Source organism: Macrobrachium rosenbergii, chromosome 16 (assembly GCF_040412425.1).
Source record: "Macrobrachium rosenbergii isolate ZJJX-2024 chromosome 16, ASM4041242v1, whole genome shotgun sequence".
NCBI classification, from domain to species: domain Eukaryota; kingdom Metazoa; phylum Arthropoda; class Malacostraca; order Decapoda; family Palaemonidae; genus Macrobrachium; species Macrobrachium rosenbergii.
In genome coordinates this window covers 18,401,226-18,419,452 of record NC_089756.1, presented here as the reverse complement: position 1 = coordinate 18,419,452, position 18,227 = coordinate 18,401,226, and the positions used below count along the sequence as shown (strand labels likewise).

Below are 18,227 nucleotides of genomic sequence, written 5' to 3'. Positions count from 1 at the left end.
ATACACAAAGGATGTTTTTATATATGGAATTTCCCGACGCTTATTAAAGCAATAAGCAATAACTTTCTGGATGACCAACAAATAACGTAATGATCACTTACATTGCTTCGTTTCTGGAGTAATTATTTTCACAGCGGATAATTTCATTTATCTACGCAATTACACTTAATTTAGCTTAATTCACTGGAGCGTATTTTCCGTTTGTGTCATTCTTCATTTAAAACAGACAGTGAAGGTTAGGTTTGTATTTACGTGTTCTGAGTAATGACCGTGCAATAATAACTTTAAGTACCGGTTCTGCGTCAACTATGGAACTCAAATATACATCTCTGAGTAACAGTTCACTGCATGCACCCACAAAGAGAGAGAGAGAGAGAGAGAGAGAGAGAGAGAGAGAGAGAGAGAGAGAGAGAGAGAGAGAGAGCATATACGCCAGCGGATATTGACTAAAATCCTGGAAGGTCTGGAAGTACTGTTTCTTTCCCGCGCCGACTACAAGGCACCAGACTTGATGGAGACTTTGTCTGCACGCGAAGGGGGTTTAGAAGCCACGGTTACGCGACAGTAGACGACTAAGGAAATATTCATCAAGCGACGTATAAGAGCTCCGGTTTCGTAGAGAGAGAGAGAGAGAGAGAGAGAGAGAGAGAGAGAGAGAGAGAGAGAGAGAGAGAGAGAGAGAGAGAGCTGTATCAGAAATTCCCCAAAATTGAACAGGCTTCATTTGAAATCTAGACTGACTAGAAGTTGTTCACAAAGGATTGTTCACAAAAGATAATCCACACTGATTCATAAATGTGAGTGTGTGTGTGTGAGAGAGAGAGAGAGAGAGAGAGAGAGAGAGAGAGAGAGAGAGAGAGAGAGAGGAGTTTCAGAATGACATGAAGTTGCTTATAGAACAGGGACAACTCTCGTTCAGAAATTCCCAAAAACTGAAGAAAATTCAGGAGAAATTTAAATTTGCTAGAAGTTATTCATAAACGATAAGCCATAACAATCAATAAATGAAAGAGAGAGAGAGAGAGAGAGAGAGAGAGAGAGAGAGAGAGAGAGAGAGAGAGAGAGAGAGAGAGAGAGAGAATTTCAAGCTGACTAGAAGTTGCTCACAGATGAATGACAACTCTTTCGATCAGAAAATCCCAAACACTGAATAAAATCCATGAGAAATTTAAATTTCTAGAAGTTCCCAAAGGATAAGCCATAATGGTTCGAAAGTGTGTTTGTGCGTGAGAGAGAGAGAGAGAGAGAGAGAGAGAGAGAGAGAGAGAGAGAGAGAGAGAGAGAGAGAGCGTTTCACACTGGAAGTTTCTGATGGATGAGAGGCAACGCTTTCGAACAGAAATTCCCAAATGTGAACAAGCTTCATGAGGAATTTAGATTGACTGAAAGCTTTTCACAAAGGATAAGCCATAATAACGCCTGAATGCGAGAGAGAGAGAGAGAGAGAGAGAGAGAGAGAGAGAGAGAGAGAGAGAGAGAGAGAGAGAGAGAGAGGGGTCAAGGGCAATTTTTGCGATCAGAAATCCACAAAAGTGAACAAGCTTCATGAGGATTCTAGATTGTGTAGTTGTTCACAAAGGGTAATCCATACTAATTACTAAATGTGTGGATTAGGTGTGTGCGAGAGAGAGAGAGAGAGAGAGAGAGAGAGAGAGAGAGAGAGAGAGAGAGAGAGAGAGAGAGAGAGAGAGAGAAAGTAAACAAAGTGATTTACAGATGAGACACTAAAAACACATACTCACGTGTCCCGAGTCTATAGTAAAAACGTAATCCAGGAAAACAGTTGGAAAACATTTGGAAAAGTTCACTGAGCTTTGGAGGAGAGAAAAAATCTACAACCTGACACCAGACTTCGAGTCGTTCGTCTGGCTCGGAGACTGGAGAGCATTTGCTTGCCGTCAAGTTCCCCAATAAACCTGGTCATCCCAGGAACAAGGCGGGGGGGATAGGTAGGGCTGGGTTGGGGGAAGGGGGTTTGGGGATGAAGGATAGGAAATGCACAAGGAAATGCAAGGGGTGTGTGTAGCGGGGGGGTGGGGTGAGGGGAGCCAGGTGCCACTTGCGTCTAGACTCCTAGGTGCCAACGATAATCAAACAAGACAGACTACCTGTCCTTTCTCGGTCCTATGGAGTTATTGATCATTGTGCTATGTGCTCTTGAAAGTGTTTAGTGAACCCGTGGACCGCTGTTTAGTTTCATTTGGATCAGGATTGGTAATATTTTCTGGCGAAAATTAAAACAAATGATTAATTTCCCGTAGCTGATTCTTAAAATATATCTGAGAGCTCGATTATCTTATGCAGTATCTCAGAAATTATTGCTTGCTAACCTGCTCCAAAGCAAAACCAATAGCTTTTGGCCAGGGAGTTTCCACAAAGATGTTTCAGGTAAGCTGTGTCCTGTAGAAAGTCGGGTGAACACAGCGAATAGGTTTTTAACTGAACCCTAAAGAATAAACATAATTTCATAAAGGCAAAACAATCCTCGTTGCTTTTATTCTGTGATTGCAGTTAAAGGTTCTAGAGTTCTTCCCAAAATTTCGGGACTCATTGGGCTTGACTGACCCAGTCAGTTAGCGGGTTCAAGGTAATCCTTTAGAGCATTTGTAATAAGACTTAATTTTTTTCTTGTTTCTGATCGTTTTCTCACCTTATTCTTCTCAAAGGAGCCGACTTCATACTCATAGTATTACTACATAAATAATAATAATAATAATAATAATAATAATAATAATAATAATAATAATAATAATAATAATAATAATAATAATAATATGGTATCAGAACAGATTGGGTGATACGTGCCAATAGGCCAGACGTGACGTTGATTGACAAAATCAAGAAGAAAGTATCACTCATTGGTGTCGCAATACCATGGGACACCAGAGTAGATGAGAAAGAAAGAGGTAAAAATTGATAAACATCAAGACCTGAAAATCGAAATAAGAATGGAATATGCCAGTTGAAATTGTACCCATAATCATAGGAACGATCCCAAGATCCCTGAAAAGGAACCTAGAAAAACTAGATGCCGGAGTAGCTCCAGGACTCATGCAGAAAAGTGTGCTACTAGAAGCAGAGCACATAGCTAGACAAGTGATGGACTCCTATGGAGGCAGGATGCAACCCGGAACCCCACACTATAAAAACCACCCAGTCGAATAGGATGACTGTGATAGACAATAATAATAATAATAATAATAATAATAATAATAATAATAATAATAATAATAATAATAATAATAATAATAATATTATTATTATTATTATTATTATTATTATTATTATAGAACCATAGTTCTAGGCTAACCCCCATGAATTTGAAGTAATAATCATGATGATAATCTACTGGAAATTTTCACCAAAAGGAAGCAGAAAGCTGTATGCCATCTCCTGTTGGGCTACTTAATCATAAATCACAGCTATTTCAGCACTTGCAACCAACTGACAACTGTATGGAGGAGGAGTAACATGCCTTCTTCCTATGGAGCAGATGGAACTGGAAAAGAGATTGAGCCCTGTTACCTAAGAATTGTAAGAAAGTGATCAAAATAGGGAAAGACTGAGCGGGCAGAACCACTTGCCAATGTCACCATTACTATATTTTTTTTCTTTACTGAACCTTGAGGCAGATGGATCGATCAATGCGACGACATTGCCGCTTGGAGGCGACGGTGCTGGTAATGTAATATACGAATACTGTTGGAAATGTATTGCGTGGAGATACAGGTATATTTCAGAAGACTTACAGACTACAAAGGTTTGTGCTTTCTGGTTGTGGTGTCTCAACACTCATTCAGAGCCAGGTAACGTTTTTGTATAGTTTGGTAACTTTCTAATGTTACAAGGAACAGTAAATCTAAATAAAAAAGTTATCAACAAGAATGAGCATTAACCGAAAAGCAAACTGTGAACATTTTTCAAAGGACTCTTTCCTTACAAAAGCAAAGTCTAACCTAACCTAACCTAACCTTTTCCTTACTAAAGCAAAGTCTAACCTAACCTAACCTTTTCCTTACTAAAGCAAAGTCTAACCTAACCTAACCTTTTCCTTACTAAAGCAAAGTCTAACCTAACCTAACCTTTTCCTTACTAAAGCAAAGTCTAACCTAACCTAACCTTTTCCGTACTAAAGCAAAGTCTAACCTAACCTAACCTAACCTTTTCCTTACTAAAGCAAAGTCTAACCTAACCTAACCTAACCTTTTCCTTACTAAAGCGAAGTCTAACCTAACGTAACCTAACCTTTTCCTTACTAAAGCAAAGTCTAACCTAACCTAACCTAACCTTTTCCATACAAAAGCAAAGTCTAACCTAACCTTACTTTCCATGAACTTCAAGTTTCTCCGATGCAGCTGATGGAGACCTCTACGTCAGGATTTAACTGGACAATCTATTACACACAAAATCGATGAACAAACTGGTATTTAATTTCTGTAATTTATCTTCTCGAAGCTTCTGCGTTCTCTAAACACGAGAGCATTGAGCTATTGCTGGCACGGGGCGTCGAACCGACGGAAGTCAATACTTCCTAGGTGTAGCAATCGATGTCGCTGTCTGTTTAGTTCTGTGCAATTTATATTTTGTACTTTATGTATCTGAAGGGTTTGACAGCTTTCGTTATCTACAGTATATATCTATTTACCAAAATTATTTCTGGAAAGTCCCGTGATTAATGTTTCTTATTTGGTAGGCCTACATCAGTTTACGCCAGACTTTATTTTCAATTATCTTTTTTTAAATCTAGATTTTCGGCGAAAAACGTTGATTTTGAAATATATTAAAATCCGTATTTAGCATTTTCCCGGTAAGATGATATATTTATAGTCAAAAGAGTTATTAGTCATTAATGGATAAATAATCAATGGCAATGAATGCTAGCCTTAATCACCCACAGTGTAGATGAAGATTTATCGCAAAACAATGACGTTTTTGGTAATAAGGAAAATTAACTAAAAACCCAATTTGTTATAAGAGCAAACTAAATCATCAGATGGACTTGATTAGAAAGTCGTGCAATGGCATTTTAAAAGATCTTGGTTTATATCTCGTGATAGTAAATTGCCGATAGGGTTGAATACCTGCGGGAATTAGAAACATGACGCTGTAATTAAGCCAAAAAAAAAAAAAAAAAAAAAAAAAAATCTGTTAAATACGGCATAAAATAATTCTGTAGTTTTATTTGATTTTACTTATTCAACATTACTTCAACTCACTTTTTGTCCTAATAACTCGGCTACATTGACTGTCACTGTTGTGATGCCAGTTTATATTTCAAAATAAGCCTTTCCTCTGGTTTACGGCGGGTGTCCCCGTGACGCGTAAAAAAAGTTAAGTATATCTTAGTTTAACCAGACCACTGAGCTGATTAACAGCTCTCCTAGGGCTGGCCCGAAGGATTAGACTTATTTTACGTGGCTAAGAACCTATTGGTTACCTAGCAACGGGACGTACAGCTTATTGTAGAATCCGAACCACATTATAGCGAGAAATGAATTTCTATCACCAGAAATAAATTCCTCTTATTCTTCATTGGCCGGTCGGAGATTCGAACTCGCGGCCAACAGAGTGGCAGCTGAGAACAGAACCCGCTCGCCCAACGAGGAACTAACTGACGATTGTCTATTATATCGATTAAAAGCAAGGAGAGATTGCACAGATGCAAAACTCACTCTCTTACTCATAGGCAAAACTAACAGACAGACACTCGAAGACAACACAAAGACACCCGAAAGGAAAAGCCAGCTAGAATACTATTTCTAAAATACCCTAATTAACTGCAATTAAAGAGAAATCCAGGTAGGATATGATCTGTTTTTTCCACCTCAGTAAGCTGGAAAAGGATAGACCATAATTTTCCAGCTATAATGACTAAAGAGAACCTTCATTATTATAAACGTTTTTACGTCAACTTTTCCTCTTGGAGAATCAGACGTGCAATGAGATCTCTCTAGCCTATATCTACTACTTTTGTGATTAGCTACCAATCCTTTCTCACTACATGTTCAAACCATCTCCTTCTCTAGAAACCCCGGTCTATCTTCCAGCTGCTGGGCTCCACATTGCTCCGCTATTTCCCCATTAGTAATATAATCTTCCTACTGGAATCTCTTAATAATTCTTACCATTACGCAGTCAGAAATTTTCTAAATGTCATCAGTATTCGACTTTCAATGTTATTTTCCTCATTACTTAGCTGGTCAAGATGATTCCATTCACTCATCTAAGCGTCAAGAATCTATCAAACGCAAATCATTACCACGACCAGTAATCCACACATCGCTTGGTCACTGCCATCGCAAATCGTTACTGTATTCGGTATCATTGATTAACAATGTCTACTCTACCATAGTGAGATCTGTGATGGCCAAAATTGGCATTTACTAGATAGCTTAAAATGTGTTTGATTCAGTGGAAGGAAAATATTCATGGCTTGTGTCTTTTCTGCTTAATGCACCTTTGCTGCAAGGTCCTCATAAAAAAATGTTTGTGTATGACTCATCATCAAGGGGTTCTCGTAAATACAGTAAAATGCGCTTCGAAACGTGGATATAAGCAGCAGGAACAAATGATCGTACAAACTGTCAGTAATGTTGACACACATATATATATATGTATGTATGTATATATGTGTGTATAAAATTCTAGTTTTGAAGTGATTTATTGTCAAATTACCTCAGTGTAGGGTTGCATATCCACGTTAGTGGATTATTATTATTATTGTTATTATTCAGGCATCGAAGAATATTAAACCAACAAAAGAAACTCGCAACAAGCAGAGCAGACGCATGATCAAATCACGAAAAGAATGAATAGAGGAAGACATAAAATCACCAACATATAACAAACAGAATTTCGTGATAAAGTTTTTTTGTGGAAATTTTTTTTCTGCTAACACTGTTTGAATTAAGTGTTCAGGAAGAAATTATAAAACTATAAAATATTTTTCATTCGCGTTTCGAATTGAATTGAATATAAGAATTTCGGCCAAAGGCCAAGCACTTGGACCTACGAGGTCATTTAGCGCTGAAACGGAAATTGCCAGGAAAAGGTTTGAAAGGTGTATATAACAGGAGGAAAACCTCAAAGCAGTTGCACTATGAAACAATTGTTTGGGGAGGGTGGAAAGTAAGATGGAAGAAAGAATGTGAAAGGAGGTACAGTAAAAGGAACGAAAGGGGTTGCAGCAAGGGGGGAAGCTGTAAGTCCCATGGCTTACGTATCAAACGTCGTAAAATCATTATCATTGTTGATCTCATGGGATTGCTATTTTTACGTAAGCCGTCTGAGTCTTAGGACCAGTTTAAAGTTCGTTGAGCGTGTTACTTATTATTGCTATTATTATGAGTATTTTTCTATTCACAAATAATAAAAAATAAAGCTTCTAGTCGGATGATAATAGTCAAATATCGCAGAGTAATAAGACTATGTGAGAGTGTGATAAAAGGCAGTAATGCCAAAATTTTTTGTGAATGATTTAAGTATACTGCTGTAGAACACGCCAGAGCATTACACCCGCACACACTCAAACGCACACGTATAGATATATATGTATATATATATAATACACACACACACACACACACATATATATATATATATATATATATATATATATATATATATATATATACATATATATATATATAAAATATAGGAGCTCATAGAAACGCCAAAATGTGGAAATAACGGCTATATTTCAGAGACAAACTCTCTCTCTCCTCAGGAGAGAGACAGTTTGGTATCTGAAATATAGCCTTTATTTTCCTCATTATGGCGTTTCTATGAGCTACCCTTATATTTGATGGAATTCTGTTTTAACAGGAAATATTTCAAAGTCATACACACACACACACACACACACACACATATATATATATATATATATATATATATATATATATATATATATATATATATATATCACAACAATTATCTAAAACTAATGGTTAAATTCACTCATTCCCGCCCTTCGAAAAATTCTACAGTCTGTCGTCTTTGCGTAATGTGTTACCGTTTTAGATGAAGCTGAACTGAAGCCACCTTCATCTATTACCAGGGGACGTCCCAGTAAGAATTATAAGATGTTAAAGGCCACAAGAGGTCTAGTGTGGACCTCTGGATTCATCAAAACAACTTAGATGTTCGTTGGGTCAACTACAAATGGTACTGACATCTCCCTCAGGGAAAATATTCTTCGTTATTCGGGACGTAGGAAGGAAAGCCACATGAGCGAGTGAGAGGGAGAGTGAGTAAATGAGTGACAGTGAGTGAATCAAATTCAGCGATGAGTGAAAGGGAGAGCGAGTGGATAAGCCGGGTGAGTGAGTTAAAAATTCAAATGACTGAGTGAGTGAGACTGAAGAAATTAAAGTGATCGAGTGTGTGATTAAAATTTACAGAGGGAAAGTGGGAGTGAATTATATGAATAAGTGAGTTGGTTCAACTAAACTGGATGAATAAGAGCGAATAATGTCATTCATCAAAGTTGACAAAAATCTGAGAAATGAATAAACAGGTGTTCGATTTACAATATGAACGGAGGAATAGGACATATTTTATTCTTTTTGCATTCCAAATTATGTTAAAAACCAATCAACCAAAATCGTATTTGATCATACGAATTCACTGAAGCATTTCATAAGCCGTCAAGTTCACCTATGCCAAAACTCCTAAAAGCAAAGCAGGTAAATAAATGAATCATAACATAATCAATGACAAACATTGAAAATTTGGCACTGGGCAATACTACTAGACTGATACTTTGCTTTGTCAGAGGCGAAAAAAAAACAAATAAACCACAAAATAAGGTACAGAAAAATTTTGCATCGCTGATATGTTCATTATAAAGTGGTACCGAGAACAGGAGAAAGGAATTACTCGAAAGTTGGGAAAGACATTACTCGAAAGGTAAGTAAGGAAATACTCGAAAGGTAAGTGAGGAAATACTCGAAAGGTAAGTAAGGAAATACTCGAAAGGTAAGTGAGGAAATACTCGAAAGGTAAGTGAGGAAATACTCGAAAGGTAAGTGAGAAAATGCTCGAAAGGTAAGTAAGGAAATACTCGAAAGGTAACTAAGGAAATACACGAAAGGTAAGTAAGGAAATACTCGAAAGGTAAGTAAGGAAATACTCGAAAGGTAAGTGAGGAAATACTCGAAAGGTGAGGAAATACTCGAAAGGTAAGTGAGGGAATACTTGAAAGCTAAGTGAGAAAATACTCGAAAGGTAAGTAAGGAAATACTAGAAAGGTAAGTGAGAAAATACTCCAAAAAGGTAAGTGAGGAAATACTCGAAAAGTAAGTGAGGAAATACTCGAAAGGTGAGAAAATACTCGAAAGGTAAGTGAGGAAATACTCGAAAGGCGAGAAAATACTAGAAAGGTAAGTGAGGAAATACTCGAAAGGTAAGTGAGAAAATACTCGAAAGGTAAGTAAGGAAATACTCGAAAGGTAAGTGAGAAAATACTCGAAAGGTAAGTGAGAAAATACTAGTAAGGAAATACTCGAAAGGTAAGGAAATACTCGAAGGGTAAGTAAGGAAATACTCGAAAGGTAAGGAAATACTCGAAGGGTAAGTAAGGAAATACTCGAAAGGTAAGTAAGGAAATACTCGAAGGGTAAGTAAGGAAATACTCGAAGGGTAAGTAAATGCTCGAAAGGACTAGTAGAATAGCATAAAATACAGGACTTAGGTCAAAGGCCAAGCGCTGGGACCTAAGAGGTCACTCAGTGCTGAAAGGGAAATTGAAAGTAAGGAGGTCTGAAAGGTGTAACAGGAGGAAAACCTCGCAGCTGCACTATGAAACAATTGTTGGAGAAGGTGGAAAGTCAGGTGGAAGAAAGATAATATGAAGAGTGGTACAGTGAAAGGCATGAAAGGGGTTGCAGCTAGGGGCCGAAGGCTGCAAAGACCATTAAGTAATGTCTACGGTGCATCGCATGAGGTGCACTGATGGCACTACCACCCTACGGGGGAAAGGACCAGCGTGCAAGTCTTCTGAAAGTCTCGGTCCAAGAATAACAAAAAGAGACGTCCTGGACAGAAAGTCCGGCGGCAGAAAGTCACGCCGAAAGCACCTCTTACCACCCGCATGAAGACAGACGGAATCGATAACCCGCAGTAAATTACCAAGTACGTGACACCGCGCCTGTGAGCTACGAGCCGAAAAAATATTTCCATACTTCTTGTGGTCAAGAGCTCGTGATCTTAATAACTTTTGGGAAAATTTGAGTCGTTTCGTATTTACTGTTTCTGTAAGTTTGTAATTGTCAGGTCGGTGTGATGACATCAACAGGAGATATTAAGTATCCAATGTAAGTCTTTTTGTTGATTTATATGATACCGGCATGCAACTGCAGATTCTCCATTACGCCGAATGAGCGGGAACTTATGGTCATATATTTAAAATTCTCGCATTGTCATAATGTGGCCATTAACGGATTAATCCCATTATTTGTTTTCCTTATGAGGGTAAACAGCATATAAGGTTACATAGGGAATATGGTAAATATGGCAGATAACAGCAATGGCAAAAAGTAAATATTAGTTTCATATTCATTTTGTGCTTCAGTTTCTAGTTTCTTCGGTGTAGACCTATCTGATTCCACCAAATCCCCGATGATTCGTTAATTCAGGCGCACAGTTTAGCCCAAATTAAAACCAGTTCAACTGGCTTCGACAAGACAGAACGTGAAATATTTCCTATTACTCCAATCTATTCCAAAATTAAAACCAATTCGTCTGGATTCAATAAAATATAAAGAGAAGGTTTCCGGTGACAAGCTATCGGGTCACTGAGTACATGTATAAGAACTGTTGAATTTTACATTGCATAACCCGACGATGGATGTGTGTGTGTGCGATAGCTTTCGTTTTTTGTCGCACGACGGTAATACAGCTAAACAAATATATGGTAAGTGTGTATGGAATATAACAGAATATAGAATTTAGGCCAAAGGCCAAGTGCTGGGACCTATGAGGTCATTCAGCGCTGAAACGGAAACTGACGGTAAAAAGGCCTGAAAGGTGTCACTGGAGGAAAACCTCGCAGTTAAAGTTATGTATACCCTAGTTTAACCAGACCACTGAGCTGATTAACAGCTCTCCTAGGGCTGGCCCGAAGGATTAGACTTATTTTACGTGGATAAGAACCAATTGGTTACCTAGCAACCGGACCTACAGCTTATTGTGGAATCCGAACCACATTATACCGAGAAATGAATTTCTATCAACAGAAATAAATTCCTCTAATTCTTCATTGGCTGGCCGGAGACTCGAACTCGGGCCTTGCAGAGTGCAAACCGACAATTCTACCGACTCATGCAACGAGGAGCTCCCTCGCAGTTGCACTATTAAGAAATTGTCAGGAGAGGGTGGAAAGTAAGATGGAAGAAAGCGAATATGAATGGAGGTACAGCAAAAGGAATTAAAGAGGCTGCATGGGGTGCACTGACGGCACCACCCCCTTGTAGGTAAGTGTGTACGGTACGCATGTGAAACATTTAACAAGTATACGTGTCAATGTGTCTGTCTGTCTCTTCCTTAATGATGTGTATATGTATCTAAACAACGTTCAAAATCAAGAATGAGGCCACATCCGATCGAGGTTTTGTTCCAGTCTAAATATAAATTTCTTGGGAGGAATTGCCGGTCGATACAATCAGCAACTTCTCTCGTGTTATCCTTGAAAATAACGAATGCTTTCGTAACGGACGAACGACAGGCGATTCTAGCCAGTAAAGGCCATGTTTTTATTATTTCTCATTTGGTTTTATGGCAGTTTCATTGCGAGTTAACTATGTTAAATTCGAATGATTCGTTTCGGAGGAATGGTCTGAATTTCGAAGAGGATAAAAAGGAGAAGAAATATTCTAACATGCATTTACGAGGTGGGGATCCGGATTTTCAAACCGGCAGTTTGGCGCATTCTAGTCTCAGAAGAGCCTCTATTCATGGAAATAATAATAATAAAAAAGCTTTAAACTGATACACGTAATTATAATAAAATGTGTATTTAAATACACACTATGTGCGGAATTAATTCTGAAAATAAAGTGCAATGATGAGGAGCTAGTCTGATCCTCCTCCACTGACGAGGGATGGGTTTCTGGTGGGCGTGAGTGGAGGCATGCGGGCATATGGGGGGCGGGGCTTGGCTTCTCTGGGTGGGCGTAACCCCTACCGGTGCTGTGAGTGCTTGCTCTGAGTGCTCTCGGTGGTGGGTGGGCGTGAATTCTCAGGTGCGCCCATTCGGGCGTGGGCTTAAATCTGGAAAATCACTAGTTGCAAATCAGTGCTGGAAAAAAGACAAAATATTAAATTGTGAGGTAATACAAGAACGAAATAATCAATGACTTTTGACAAACATATAAGGGTACATCTTTCAGAATAAAGATGATTTTATAATTCACTGAAATCAACTTCAAATAATCTTAGCTGACTGCAGTTAACTTCAAACATTTTTAATTTACTGTGAACAACTTCAGATGCTTTTAACCTTGCATGTCTGTTTCAGGCGAACGGGAGGGCGGTTCCAAGCAATTCCTTAGTGACAAGTCACGAATAGCAAATGAAGATATTCCCACAAAATATTACATCTTTAAGCTAAGACCCACGAAATGTCATAACACTAACAAATCTCTTAAGGGCAGACAAAGTGGAAACATTCCCTGAAATTAGCGTGAAAGACGCTTTTGACAAACCACACGAATATGCCACAGCAAAAGAAGCAACACTTACGACTTGGAGACGCAGGGTTCGCCGTCGGCAGTGTGCGGCGGTGGTAGCACGGTCGGTCACCTAATCACGTCAGAAGGTCGCAAGATACTGAGAAGTAGAAGCTGATTATGAGATCGTCTGGAGGGAAGGCTTCTCGTACGCCGGTAAGGTAAGGTGTATCGTGCGGCCGCCAGGCGACTTTACTGCCACACCTATTTCAATTTTTCTTCGTCATAAACGTGAATAATTTTGACTCCTTGCTTATCTATAACAAGTAAATTTTAGACGACGTTTACAGCTTGCCTTCAGTGTACATGAGAAATTTGGGTTTCTGTTGGCTTACATTCAGTAAGTACCTCAATGCCTGTTTCATCTATGAATTTGTAAATGATACATAGTTTCACTTCACTATACTTAATAGATTTGATTCATTATTGTAAAACATATGTTATAATTTAATGTTTATAGTTTTACTTCAGAAAAATTATAAAATCAGTGTTCGCGTAAACAAGGTTCTTGCAATCCTTTAAACATTAAAGGGCTCACAAAGCCTTCAGCAATTCGTCAAGAAGCCTAGACTCGAGTCTCGTGATTGATTGATTGATCTATGAAAGTTTGGTCTAATGACCTGGCACTGGAACCGTTTGGTGTTTCAGTACCCTGATGAAAAATGGTTACAAGATAAAACTGAAAAAATCATTACCATTAGTCTAATCACAGAGAAAAATGGTTAAATATAAAAAAGAATGTTAATAGTTTTTAAAAGTCCAAGGCCTTGTCAGCATCAACATCATCTTTGGAAACTTCTCCTAAGGAACCTGAAACTGGATTATGCTTTCTCTCATCATGTTTAGGACAATCAACCAATATGTGCTGCAGAGTAAGGGGGGCATCACAAAGATCACACACTGGTGATCTGTCACCCTTCAGGATGAATTTGTGGGTTAGATAAGTAAGACCTATCCTCAATCTACTGAGCCTGCTGTCAGCTCAACCCGTTAAGTCGTTTTTCTGATAAGTAAGTTGACGTAATCTTGAAACAAGTCCCAGGTAACTGTTATGTACAGCGTATCTTGTAGGAGTATTAGCCTAATATTGTTAATACTGACAAATAAAGGTCCCTTTGATTTGGTGACTCTTCTGTTACCGTCTTACGAAGCCTTAGAACCCTGAGGGTAAACTAATCCTTTTCTCAAAAAATATGACGTTCCGATCAAAATCACTGTCTGTTATCATTGCTACTTGAAAGTGAGAAACGTCCAAACAGAAAAAAAATCTAAAAAGCCATTCAAACACCAGACAATAAAGGACGGAGCCTAGCTACTGAGTATACCCGCAATTACACTATATTCTCGCGGACTCATTACACAACCCAAGAACTTGATCTGTAACAATCACGGAGAGCACGTTTATCCACGCAATGGCGATAGAGAACAAGCAAGCCATAACGAGACTTTTTCCGGCCATATCACTGTGTACTGGGCTCGTTCATTACACATAACTACGGCCAATAACGCAAAACATTGCATATGAGTTTCGTTGTTTACGAGAAACTCAGGCTTGGGCGCTTATGTCGTGTATATGCAGGGCTCGGCCATTACGAATAACACAGGTTTGTAGGCGCATATTTTATGTAAATGGACTTCGTTCATTATGAATAATTCCGGCCCGTGAGCGCATATCAAGTGTATATAGGGGTCGTTCTTCGCAAATGAACGCAAGAGGCGCCATATTGTAAACAACAGAAGGTAAAAGGAAAGATATTCAATTACGTCACGGATAGGGATGAAAGGTTGCATTCACCCCTCTCTCTTTCCCCAACCGCTCCTCTCTCTCTCTCTCTTTCCCCAACCGCTTCTCTCTCTCTCTCTGTGAAAGCTCCTCACGGTATTGAGCAATAGGTCTAGCCGCAAACGCCTTCCATAACTACTGCTCAAGTACTATCCTGGGGTGTTTGTAAACGGCCTTGCAGAAAGTAGAGCAAAACGTTATGTAACACGTCTTAAGGGTCTCTCTCTCTCTCTCTCTCTCTCTCTCTCTCTCTCTCTCGTTTCTGCTGTTCACCGAACGAAATGTGTAATTATTTGAAACTCAAGCCCTTCTTCCGAGTTATCAGAGCATCCTCTCGAAGTTTGTGCTCATGTGTGTGCGCGAGAAAGGAAGAGAGGCGGAGATAGGAAATAATTTTCGCAATCATTTGAGTTTCGAGCATTTAGACTTGTTTTGTTCTAAATCTAGGTTGTAAACTGCTAATCTTGAGCCGGCTTGAGACAAACACCGATAGAAAGTTTTATTTATGTACATAGCGATGCACGGGAACTTTTAAGGACCACATTCTTGCTTAGTTGCATTATACTGTTACTCAGAAACGTGCGTAATGAAATGTGAAGGCATTAGAAGCGCAATTATAAGTTCGGTGAACAAGAGATATGGTAGTATTTGTTTTATATTAGTCATAACAAGTCCTGTAAAGGTGGGCTTCCTTTACATAGACACATTATTTTCAAATGATTTTCTCTGTTAATAAATCAAGGAAAGGTAAGGTCTATTTTACTTCTTCTTTTATTGACAATTCGATATTTTACTGTTAGTCAATAAGGTACTTGATGAAAGGTGTGATAAGTTTTGTCAAAGATCAAAAATGGTCTTCTGCTTAACGTTTATATACTACTGAATTCATGGGGGCAGTCAGACAACCGTTTTTATCAATGGAAGCTCATAAACATGTTAGAGAGAGAGAGAGAGAGAGAGAGAGAGAGAGAGAGAGAGAGAGAGAGAGAGGATGTTGTTTAGCCTAATGCAAAAACGTAGGCAAAATACTAATCAAGATTACTGTTGTTGCTTTCTACTTGCAGCATTCATCAACTGCATCATTTGCAGCAGCCCTTAAACACACTATTACAAATCCTTTTTATAATTTTCAATAGACATTAAATGCGATGATAAATGAGCGCTAGACGAACGCTCCATTCTCACGCGCTTTTTTTTTTTTTTTTTTTTAGACGTCGTGATTGCAGGAGATAGTTAAGGCGTGATTGCGACGGGATCCTCTTTCCGTTAGCAAATATGGCTGCTGTTGCTATACAGACGTGGCGCCGTTCACTTCAGATAGACTCTAAGAAGCGATAGAAATGAATTGAACATAGAATTTAGGCCAAAGGCCAAGCACTGGGACCTATGAGGTCATTCAGCGCTGAAACGGAAATTGACAGTGAAAAGGTTTGAAAGGTGCAGCGAGAGGAAAACCTCGCAGTTGCACTATGAATCAATTGTTAGGAGAGGGTGGAAAATAAGATGGAAGAAAGAGAATATGGAAGGAGGTACAGTAAAAGGAACGAAAGGGTTTGCAGCTAGGGGCCGAAGGGACGCTGCAAAGAACCTAAAGCAATGCCTACAGCGCACCGCATGAGGTGCATTGACGGCACTACCCCCTTACGGGAAGAATCAATAGAAGTTGAAGGCATTGTTGTCGAGTATTTATATTTATTTATTTATTTTACCACATATCGCCTCCGTTGCTCTGCGTCTTGATTGCTTTGACTTTCACAAGATACTCATAAGAGCAAGAGCCCGTGCTGACATTAGACCAGCGTAATCTAAGAGCAACAAAGAGAGAATTAATTAAGGCTGGAGTCATAATGCCCTTATCTAGACCAAGCTTGAAGGAAATGATAAGATAAAAGTCTATCATGAGTAGGCCTTAGCATCAGGTCTTAAAAATGGAAGATTATAAGAAGATTCGTGGAGAAGGCGATAAGCGATGCACTCGATTCTTAAAAAGATTGGAGGTGATAAGAAAACGGAATCATTCCTGGTAGGCACTCGATTTCTTACTTTATCTTTATTAGCTGTAAGACTGAGGGGAAAAAATTATCCCGATTACAGTTTTCAGTAGAAAAAATGCATGGAAAAATTTTCTGTACTTTCATAAAAAAGTGAGAAGAATTAGTCTTTGGATTTGAACGCTTCATGAATCCTCTTGTGAAGCCCGACAGCTTGCTTCTGAAAAGGGCTGAAATTCCTTAAAGTTGCGAGGCCTCTTTTCTCGTCTTTTTTTTTCACTGCACAGAAATTAATAAGAGCACCTATCTAAAAACTGATGCTAAACATCTTCCACCTAATCAAGTTTTATTCACAGCTGTTTATCTACTTGGGTTAGACAAAACTCATTGTGTGTGGATTTATACGAAAATGTCATTAAAACTTTGCCTCATAACTGACAACAAATAATTACATTTTGCTACACAATGAATGTAAATTTAGGGGTAGGGAATCTTTTTGGGCGTTGATTAGACAAATGATGCTCATAGACATTTGCTGAATAACCATTTGTCTGTCTATTTGTTCAATTTCCTTATTTGCTTATGTATTTGTCTGTTTCTTTGGTTGTCTACCTACGACAGTGATATTAAAATATTAATGCGGTAATTATAACGAAAATTTTAACAAAGATGGGTCTTTTGACTGCTAAAAGATCAGTTACAATTTGGGAGAGATATGAATGTAACTTTTGGGAATAAGTGACAATTCAAAGAGAGGATTGATCAGCCTTGTGGGTCGTTGGCAGTATCCAATAATTCTATTGTCTTGATTAATAGGAGACCAAGATCGTAAGAAGCTCAGCCATTAAAAAAAAAATAAAGTTCAATGTCAACAGACTTCTGCTCTTGAGCAATCACATCTCCGAGGAGGAGCTATCTGAAATGATTTAAGAAGTCAAGAAGGAAAACATAGGAAGAAAGAGAAATCTATTTTCTAGAAGTGCCTGGTAATCAAGACTGACGAAATCATTTATTCCTTGGGTTTGTGAACAAGAAACCCCTTGTTTCAACAAGACTGACTGCAGTCTTGAACAGAATTCAATTCTGAAGTAAATCATAGAGAACTTATGAATAATTTAAACTCGATTTCCTTGCTAGAGTTTCAGTCACGCCATTGTGACTCACAAAACTGGTTTCTTAGGTTCTTTAATAAAATACCCACGATTTTAGATAAAATATTGTCTCAGTCACAGTTTTAGGTTACTTTTGCTTCACTGATGAGAATAAGACATTCTTTTATTCACCTACGCAAAGCTTCTGGTCTCAACCAAGTCACATATGGCCTCAGAGAAGTTAGTTACGTTTTCAGACAAGTAAAGCAAGGGTCAGACATAACACTGTCGCAGACATGGCACTCAATCTTAGACATAACACTGTCCCAGACATAACATCCAGTCTCAGACGTAGCACGCAGTCTTAGACATACCATCACAGCATTCATTCTCAGACGTAGCACTCAGCCTTAGACACGCAACTTACAGCCTCAGATACACCAAGTCACGACACCTGATAGTTGAAGGTTTTCCGAATTTCAAAATTGTCAGTCTTGAGTTCCATGTATAATGACTGGTGATTGGTTTAGACCAAGCAGGCCTTATGCCAGTACAGAGTGGTAAAGTGTTAAAGGGGTTAAGAAGCTTAATGTGGACCTCTGGACTCGGCCCAACTAACTAATGCGAAACGTAA

General features: G+C 38.6%; 2 protein-coding genes across 2 annotated transcripts in view; one reads left to right on the top strand and one right to left on the bottom strand.

The window, feature by feature from the left end:
* Nucleotides 1-12,825, bottom strand: part of LOC136847153 (uncharacterized) — a 176,018-nt gene extending 163,193 nt beyond the window's left edge. The window contains exon 1 of the mRNA XM_067118553.1: nucleotides 12,742-12,825. The gene's annotated coding sequence lies outside the window, so the exon portion shown is untranslated. The remainder of the gene's footprint in view (nucleotides 1-12,741) is intronic.
* LOC136847154 (cuticle protein 7-like) overlaps nucleotides 12,757-18,227 on the top strand; it is a 14,917-nt gene continuing 9,446 nt past the window's right edge. Inside the window, exon 1 of the mRNA XM_067118558.1 lies at nucleotides 12,757-12,889. The gene's annotated coding sequence lies outside the window, so the exon portion shown is untranslated. The remainder of the gene's footprint in view (nucleotides 12,890-18,227) is intronic.